Raw genomic sequence first — 8,532 nt, 5'->3', positions numbered from 1 at the left:
GGAGCGAGACGAGTGTTCAGGGCCGGGTGCTGGGTCCCAGCTCCCAGAGGCCCCCGACCACTCACCTGTCCTCGTGGCTCCCCCGGAGCAAGGGGTCGAGCCCGAGCACACTGCTCTTCCCAGCCAAGGAATCGAGCTCGAGTGCCCGGCCAACCCCGACCATACCGCCGACCCTGGGGGCTGTGGCAGCCCCCCGGGTGGGGCCACCATCCGGGCCCGCCGGGTACAGCGACCGGTGTACTTCGTCAGCGAGGTCCTCCGGGAGGCCAAGACAAGGTATCCCCAAGCTCAGAAGCTGCTCTATGCCGTGCTCATCGTCTCCCGGAAGCTGCGCCACTACTTCCAGGCGCACAAAATCTCGGTGGTTACCACTTATCCACTGGGACCCATTCTCTGGAACCGGGAAGGCACCGGGCGCGTTGTCAAATGGGCAGTAGAGCTGGCGGAGTTCGACTTACACTTCGTCAGTCGCCAGGCAATCAAAAGCCAGGCGCTCTCCGACTTCTTGGCAGAATGGACGCCCGTCCCCTGCGTCGTCCCAGAAGAGGTTTCTGCCAATCCCGGGCACGACGCGCCTGGGTACTGGGTCATGCACTTCGACGGCTCCCTCTCGCTGAAAGGCGCAGGGGCCGGAGTGGTTCTCACCTCCCCAACGGGTGAAGAGCTCCGGTACGTCGTACAGTTGCAATTCCGCGCATCCAACAACATGGCGGAGTATGAAGGTCTCATCGTCGGCCTCCGAGCTGCGGTGGGGCTCGGGATTCGTCGCCTCCTGGTCAAAGGGGACTCCGAACTGGTCGTCAACCAGGTGTCCAAGGAGTACCAGTGCACGGATCCTCAAATGACGGCGTACGTGGCCGCAGTCAGAAAGCTCGAGAGACGCTTCGACGGCCTCGAATTGCGGCATATCCCTCGCCGCGACAATGCTCCGGCCGATGAGCTCTCTCGCCTGGCCTCATCACGTGCGCGCGTCCCTGCCGGAGTCTTTGAAGAAAGACTCGCACGGCCTTCCGTCCTGCCTGCCGAACAGGATGAAGGGGAAACCTCGAACTCAATTCAGGGGACCCCGGCGGTGCCCTCAGTGGGAAGCCCCGTCAGGGCGCCGCCGTCCGACGAGTGCGCTGTGCTCGCCGAATGTTCTCAAGATGCCTCGTGGATGTCTGACATCCGAGGGTACTTGAAAGAAAAGTTCCTACCCGAGGATGAGGCGTCTGCCGAAAGGGTTGCTCGGCAGTCCAAACGCTATGCCATTGTAGATGGGGATCTCTACCGACGTAGCGCAGGAGGTATCCTCCTAAAATGCATCTCTCGGGCAGAAGGCGGCGATCTTCTCGCTGAGGTCCACGAGGGCGAGTGCGGTGGCCATTCATCGTTCCGCACGCTGGTCGGGAAAGCCTTCCGGCAAGGTTTCTACTGGCCTACAGCTCTCCAGGATGCTTCCGAGCTGGTTCGGCGCTGCAGGGCATGCCAGTTCCATGCAAAGCAGATTCACCAGCCAGCTCAGGCTCTCCATACCATTCCCCTGTCATGGCCTTTCGCGGTCTGGGGTTTGGACATTCTGGGTCCATTCCCCCGAGCAGTCGGGGGCTATGCATACCTATATGTCGCTATCGACAAATTCACCAAGTGGCCGGAGGCGGTCCCAGTCATCAAGGTGACCAAAAACACGGCGCTCCAGTTTATCCGCGGCATCACTAGCCGCTTTGGCGTCCCGAACCGAATCATCACCGACAACGGCACCCAGTTCACAAGTGCCTTGTTCGGGGACTATTGCGAAGATCTCGGCATCAGGCTCTGCTTCGCTTCCGTCGCTCATCCTCGGAGTAACGGGCAGGTCGAGCGCGCCAACGCGGAGATACTAAAGGGCCTCAAAACCCGGACCTATAACGTGCTCGCTAAGCACGGGAAGGGATGGGTGGACGAGCTGCCAGCCGTGCTATGGGCCAATCGGACTACGCCAAGCCGCGCTACCGGGGAGACTCCTTTCTTCCTCGTCTACGGCGCCGAAGCAGTCCTCCCCTCCGAGCTCACTCTGGGCTCCCCTCGAGTACATGCATACTCTGAGGGTGAGCAGGAGTATCAAAGGCGCGACGACGTAGACTACCTGGAGGAGCACCGGCGGCGTGCTGCTGTCCGGGCGGCTCGGTACCAGCAGAGTCTGCGGCGTTATCATCTGCGCCATGTCCGGGCCCGGTCTCTCGAGGTGGGGGACCTAGTTCTCCGACGCATCCAGTCGCGCGAAGGAATGAATAAGTTGTCCCCTGTGTGGGAAGGTCCCTTCACCGTGATCGCGGTCTCCCGGGCAGGTTCTTTCAGGTTGGCGACAGAGGAAGGACAGCCACTCCTGAATCCGTGGAACATCGAGCATCTTCGACGCTTCTACCCGTAGATGGTTGTGCTCGCGGTTCAGGTTAGTAAGGCCGGGGGCTTCTCCCCGCCCGAGCAGTCTGAAGGCTTCGCCCCGTGGGGTAAGTCGATGTCACCCAACCTTGTAAATATTGCACATTAAGTTTTTCAATAAGCAATCACTATATCAAAATACTTTTTCTGGTTTCTGTATGTTTAAATATGTCTGGTGAGGAGCTCGGTTGTGCGAGAAAAAGTTCGTTCTCTCTCTTTTTCCCCGCTGACAAAAGAATCCCGAATCGGTATGCACGCGAGCAGTCGCCGCTGGCCTACGTCCAGCATGGTAGGCTGTGGTGTTCGGTGTCGTGACAGGCTCCCGGGCACTACCGAGTTTCGGGGTGCTCTGGGTAATCCAATCGCTCGAGCTGCTCGAGTAGTCCGGAGCTCGGGCCCCCGGAGCGGGTTGTCGGTGCTCGGTCTGGTCTGTCATACCCGGACGCCACCGAACCATAGGACCTCTAGGTTATGCCTCTGTCCGCTCTTGTCCGCCGGTTTGGGTATTCGAGAGGTCTCGGGTCAAAAACGAGAGCAGTCTATAGCAAGTACCGCACTAACAGAGCGCACCAGACAAAAAAAAAATTCTATATTCTCTCTTAAGTCACAGGCTGGCAATCACGAGCAGTTCGGCCGCAAGGGCTTCAATGCCCCGGTCCCTGGTCGGCCCCAAGGGTCCTCGGATGGTCCTACCACTTAGGCTTGGGTGGTCGAGATCACCCGACCTTAGGAGCCTCGTATGCCTCTGGGCACTCGGGCGCTCCGTTGAAAGAATCAAGTCCCCGGGCACCCGAGCTCGGAAGCACATCCCTCCTGGATCGATGAGCCAGAAGGCCGACAGCTGTCCGGTGAGTGGTTATGTTCAGATAAGTCTGCTTTAAGTAAATTTATGTCCTCGAGCCGCTCTCGGGGGCTCTCGCGGTTTAATCTGTTCGGCGAGGTGGTCTCCTCGCACGCAAAAACCCTGCCGCGTGTCTACTTTTTCCCAGAACGACAGAGCGGTTTGCAGAAAAGAGTAGCGTGCTTGCGATAATGTCTGACCGAAGCCCTTCGTGGTCGTCGTGGTGTTCGGTCTGCTTTTATGGACCCCGAGCACTACCGAGTCCTCGGGTACCCTGGGTAATCCTATCGCTCGAGCTACTCGGGTAGTCCGGAGCTCAGGTCTCGGGGGCAGGCTGTCAGTGCTCGGTCCGGCCCGTTTCAAGCCCGGGCACCACCGGACCGCGAGGACTCTTGGTCACATTCTCGCCCGCACACGTCTCCCTTCTACTAACTGAGTGGTCGCAAAGTGAAAAAGTGTTCATTAGGCACGGCGTGTTGTGAGCAGGATCGATCTATCTCCCGGGCAAGGGAGTCTGTGTCTTCGTTTCTTAACCTAGACAGTGCGGACTCGCGAAAGCTCGAGGGCTGGCCGCGCCAACGTCAGCAATCGGAGCAACTTCATTTCTTGGGGATGGGAAGGTCGGGAACGGCCCGACTAAGTACTCCCCGGGACTTCCAGGCAGAATACCAAAAGAAACATCAAACACACAGAGAAATTGGAGTTGCGAGCCCAAGGAAAAGCTGCCATTATATTCACAAGGCATATACAAGGCGTTTTTCTAAGGGTTCACTCCTAATATTCACTCCTACATCTACAACAAAAGAAAAGAGGGCACAGAAGGCCTAGTCGGCGGCAGAGGCGTCGGCTGAATCCTCCGAGTCGTCCCCGGGGGCTGGCGGTGGCGGCACCTCTCGCCTGAAGCCGGCCGCCACCACGGAGGCGGTACTCCTAACCGCTGCCCGGGCGGCCTCCTCCTCAGCCTCGACTACTCCCTCTCGCGCCGGCTCCAATGGGAAGTTCGGGTCCCTGCTTCGGTAACAGGCCAGGACGTGCTCAGCCACGGCACGTGCCAAGCCACGTCCCTCCCGGGCGGCAAGTTCCTGAACTGCCCAGGGCAGGGTCTCGAGGTGCTCGCAGACCTGCTGCAGCCCCAACACTTGTCGTGCGGGGCCGTCGCCCTTCTTGTCGTCGACAAGCCGTCCAAGACCACCCTTCTCCACGGCCCGTCGCATCCGCCGGAGTATGTCCTCCAGCATATGCTCGAGGTTGACCCGCGAGACAAAGGCGGTCTCGAGCTTCTCCCTGGCGGCCCGCAGCTGTGCCTCGAGTCCCTGGTCCCCTGCCGGACCAGAAGAACCGCCAGCCACGGTGGAGGCGGCAGCCTGCTTCATCTTGGCCACCATCTCGGACAAGGCGCGTTCACGCTCGGCCAGTTCTGCCTCGTGCTTCGCGTTCTCCTCCGCCCTGGTAGCCGCGGCGGCCGCCGCAGCAGCAGCTTCGCCCTCTCGGCGACTCAGCTCATTCTCCCGCCGGGCCAACACATCCTCCTGCTGGACCACCGAATCCTCCCGGGCACCGAGTTCAGACGCCGATAGCTCGTTGTCTACTTCCCGGATGGAGACTTCCTCTTCCCAGCGCTTGATTTCTTCTCTGATCTTCCGGAGGTCGTCTTCCCAGCGCTGGAGGTCGGCGCGCGTCTTCTCGGCCGCGCCCTCCCGGCGGGTCAGCTCGGCTTGCCGCTCCTCCGCAGCCTGCTCCCGGGCTGCGACTGCCACCTCCCTCTACTGCGCCTGCCCCATCCTGGCAAGGGCCTCGGCAGCTTGCTGCCTCGACGCCTCGGCCAAGCGGGCGGTGTCTTCTTGTTCCCACGCGGCTTCCGCGCGGATGTCTTCTAGGAGCTTCTGCTCCCGCGCGGCTGCCGCACGGGCCTCCTCCTGGGCGCCCGCCAGCTGCGCCTTCTCCAGTGCCAAGCGGGCGCGCTCGGCCTCGAGCTCCCCCTCCTTGGCGTTCACCACTGCGCCCAGCCGCCCAACCGCTACTTGAACGCCTTCAATGGCGGCCAGGAAAAGATCGACGGGCTGACCGGGCACCGGTGGGGCCCAGGCTTCTCCGCAGAGTGCCTCCAGGGGGGCCGAGCTCTCCGCAGGGCCTTGCACCGCCATCCGCCCCGGGCTCTGCCTGCCCGGGGTAGTCTCCGCCGGAGCCAAGGTCTCGGACGGCGGCCGCGTTCCCGCATCGGCCGCCCTGTCCACCGGCCCCGGGCAGAACGTCCGCCTCTACCGTTATCCGCCCCGGGCTCTCCGCGCCCGGGGTAGGTTCCGCCAGCGCCCTTCTCGTGGTCGCTGCCTCCGCCTCTCTCCCTGAGGCCGCCACGTCAATTGGCGCCTCCGCCGTTCCTATGCCGGCCTCCGTTGGCGCAGCGGGCGGGCTCGGCTCTGGCCCCGGCGCCTGTTCTCTCTCCGTCGCAGCAACGCCTACGGCCGGCCTACGGGAGACAAGCGAAAATCGTCAAAACTTAGTTCGGGACGGAAATACCCATGGAAAAGCAAGAAAGAAGACTCACCGATACCGCCATTTGGCCGCTGGGAGCCTGATGTCCGGGTCCGGCGCCGTCGATCCGGACCCCTCCCGCCGCCTCTTCCGCTGGGGGCTCGGCTGAGCCGCTGCACGGGCCACGGGTGCCGTCGTGCGGGCCTCGGGTGCCGCCGCACGGGTCTCGGTCTCCACCGTGCTGGTCGCGGGCGCCGGCGCAGGCCCCATCCGCACCAGGCGCGGCTCCAGCACCGGAAATGCCGCCGCTGCCGTCGGCGACGGCGGAGAGTCTGGCACTAGGATCAAGGCCTGGGGACGCTTTCCCCGGTCTCCCGGCGCCAACTCCCCAACGACTTCAGTGGCGCCCTCCTCTCCGGCACGGCGGCTGCTGCTTGCGGCGGCCCCGTCGCCAGCCTGCGCCGAGCTACCAGCGACCTCCTCGCCAAGAAGTTCCTCCAGCCCGGGGAGGTCGGAGGCCTCGGGACTCCGGCTTCGTGGCCGGTCCACGGGCCCCTGGGCATCGAACTCCGGCAGCCCCGCCATGATGGCCACCCGGTTGGGCTTGGCGCAGAGCGCCATCTCCGGCCACGGGAGCTCCGCCCGGCTCATGTCCTCCGTCCCGGTGATCACTCGGGTCATCCCTCGCAGCTCCGCCTGCCCCAGATCCCAGCTCACGCCAATCTGGGTCCTGGTGATGTCCTCCGGCCCGGTGTAGAACCAGCTTGGTCGGGCCCGCTCTCGCAAGGGCGCCAACCGACGACGCAGAAAGTCCACAACCACCATGACTGAGGTCAGCCCGCCCTCGCGCAGTTCCAAGATGCGCTCCAGTACCGGCTTCAGTCTCGCATCTTCTGGTGGCGGCGCCTCCCACGTCGATCGCCGAGGTTCCGCCGCCTTCTCTGGCAATTCGAGGCGCTCGTGGGGGTCGATGTCGACGAAGAACCAGTCCCGTCGCCATTCCTCCCACTTGCTGCGCATCACCTGGGGAATATAATGGTCCCCCAGGCCTTCCCGGAGCCGAAGGTTGCAGCACCCCGCGACGTCCGCCGTGGAGTGCCCCCTCTTCTTCCCCACCGGCCGAAGGACGAAGAAGTGGCGAAGCAGCGTCGCCGACGGCATCACCCCCACGAACATTTCGCAGAGATGCGCGAAGACCGCCAACGCCACGACGGAATTGGGGCTTAGGTGCACCATTTGAATGCCGTACGTCTCCAGCACTTGCAGAAAGAAGGCGGAGAACGGCGGCACTAGCCCTGCCGCCACGAAAGAGGTGAAGAGAACGGTCCGCCCAGGGACGGTCGTCGCCGGCGTCAGAGTCGCCGGCCTCACCACCACGGCACCTTCCTGACCCTCCGGTACCAACAGCTTCCTAATCTTATCCGCCGCCTCCTCGTTCCTCAGACGAGACTCCGGCAAGATGCTGTCCGAAGTCTTGTCCCGGCGACCTCCTCCAACCCTCGTCATCTCATCAGGATAGAGGGTGTTTTTTGGTGGTGAAGAGAGAGAGAAGGGAGAACGCTCCGATCGCCTGGGAGTTTCCTGAGGGCTTCGGAGCACAAAGAAGGCAGGAGCGCAAGTGCGAGAGAGCGTAAAAAAGGGGAACGGTCCGATCCATTCCCCCTTTTTATAGCTCAAAATTCAAAAACTGCCGCCCCAGACGGTTAGCTCGGCGAAGCGTCGCCTCGATCGACGCAACTGTCAGGCGAATCTCCCGCCGATCGCGCGATGTCAGCGGTTGCCAGGCGTATTTTCCTCGATCTGCGCGGCGACCGCGCGTGCCGCCCGTATGGTTATCATGCCCTTCGGAAGTTGTGTGGACACGCGCCCACTCATTTTCCCGTTGGAACGTACTTGAGGTCTAAGTCCGCAAGGGCCACCTCTCGAAAGCTTGCCACATGGCGTCCGCACCAGCCTTGGCCTCGGTCGCGACGAAGGGCCCATTCGCAGTCTCCGTCCCATCGGCTACCAACGGGCCCGGGGGCTACTGTCGGTGTATTTAGAACCAGGGGTCCCTAAGTCCCGAGGCCAGGCCGGCCATCCACCACATGTCACCACCCTGCCAGGTAGGTAGAAGCTAAGTCCCGGGAGAAGGTGCTCGGGGCCGCCGCTTCTGGTTCCCGAGCACCCTAGTTCCCCGATGATCCGCAGAGCCCAAATACCGAAAAGGAAGTGCTCGGGAGAGAGTGCTCGGGGCTGCACGTGGCAGCCCCCGAGGACTCGGTGCCCCGAAGGTCCCACCGAAGTGCTCGGGAGAGAGTGCTCGGGGCTGCACGTGGCAGCCCCCGAGGACTCGGTGCCCTGAAGGTCCCACCGAAGTGCTCGGGGCTGCACGTGGCAGCCCCCGAGGACTCGGTGCCCCGAAGGTCCCAACGAAGTGCTCGGGAGAGAGTGCTCGGGGCTGCACGTGGCAGCCCCCGAGGACTCGGTGCCCCGAAGGTCCCACCGAAGTGCTCGGGAGAGAGTGCTCGGGGCTGCACGTGGCAGCCCCCGAGGATTCGGTGCCCCGAAGGTCCCACCGAAGTGCTCGGGAGAGAGTGCTCGGGGCTGCACGTGGCAGCCCCCGAGGACTCGGTGCCCCGAAGGTTCGCGCAAGATCATTCAACGACCCGAAGGGTCCCGTCGTCAGGGTGTCATCCAGTCAAAGGCCCAATACCGCATTTAATAGGCACGCGCGGTCTGACATCCTGACATTCTCAGCTGCCCACGCCCCAGTGTCAGACCCTGCCATGCACTAGCAGGGGGCCGTGGGTCCATTAAATGCACGGGTCCCGTCCCGT

Source organism: Phragmites australis, chromosome 1, assembly GCF_958298935.1.
Source record: "Phragmites australis chromosome 1, lpPhrAust1.1, whole genome shotgun sequence".
Lineage (NCBI taxonomy): Eukaryota > Viridiplantae > Streptophyta > Magnoliopsida > Poales > Poaceae > Phragmites > Phragmites australis.
The sequence above is the reverse complement of the archived record's forward strand: the minus strand, read 5'-3'. Positions refer to the sequence as shown.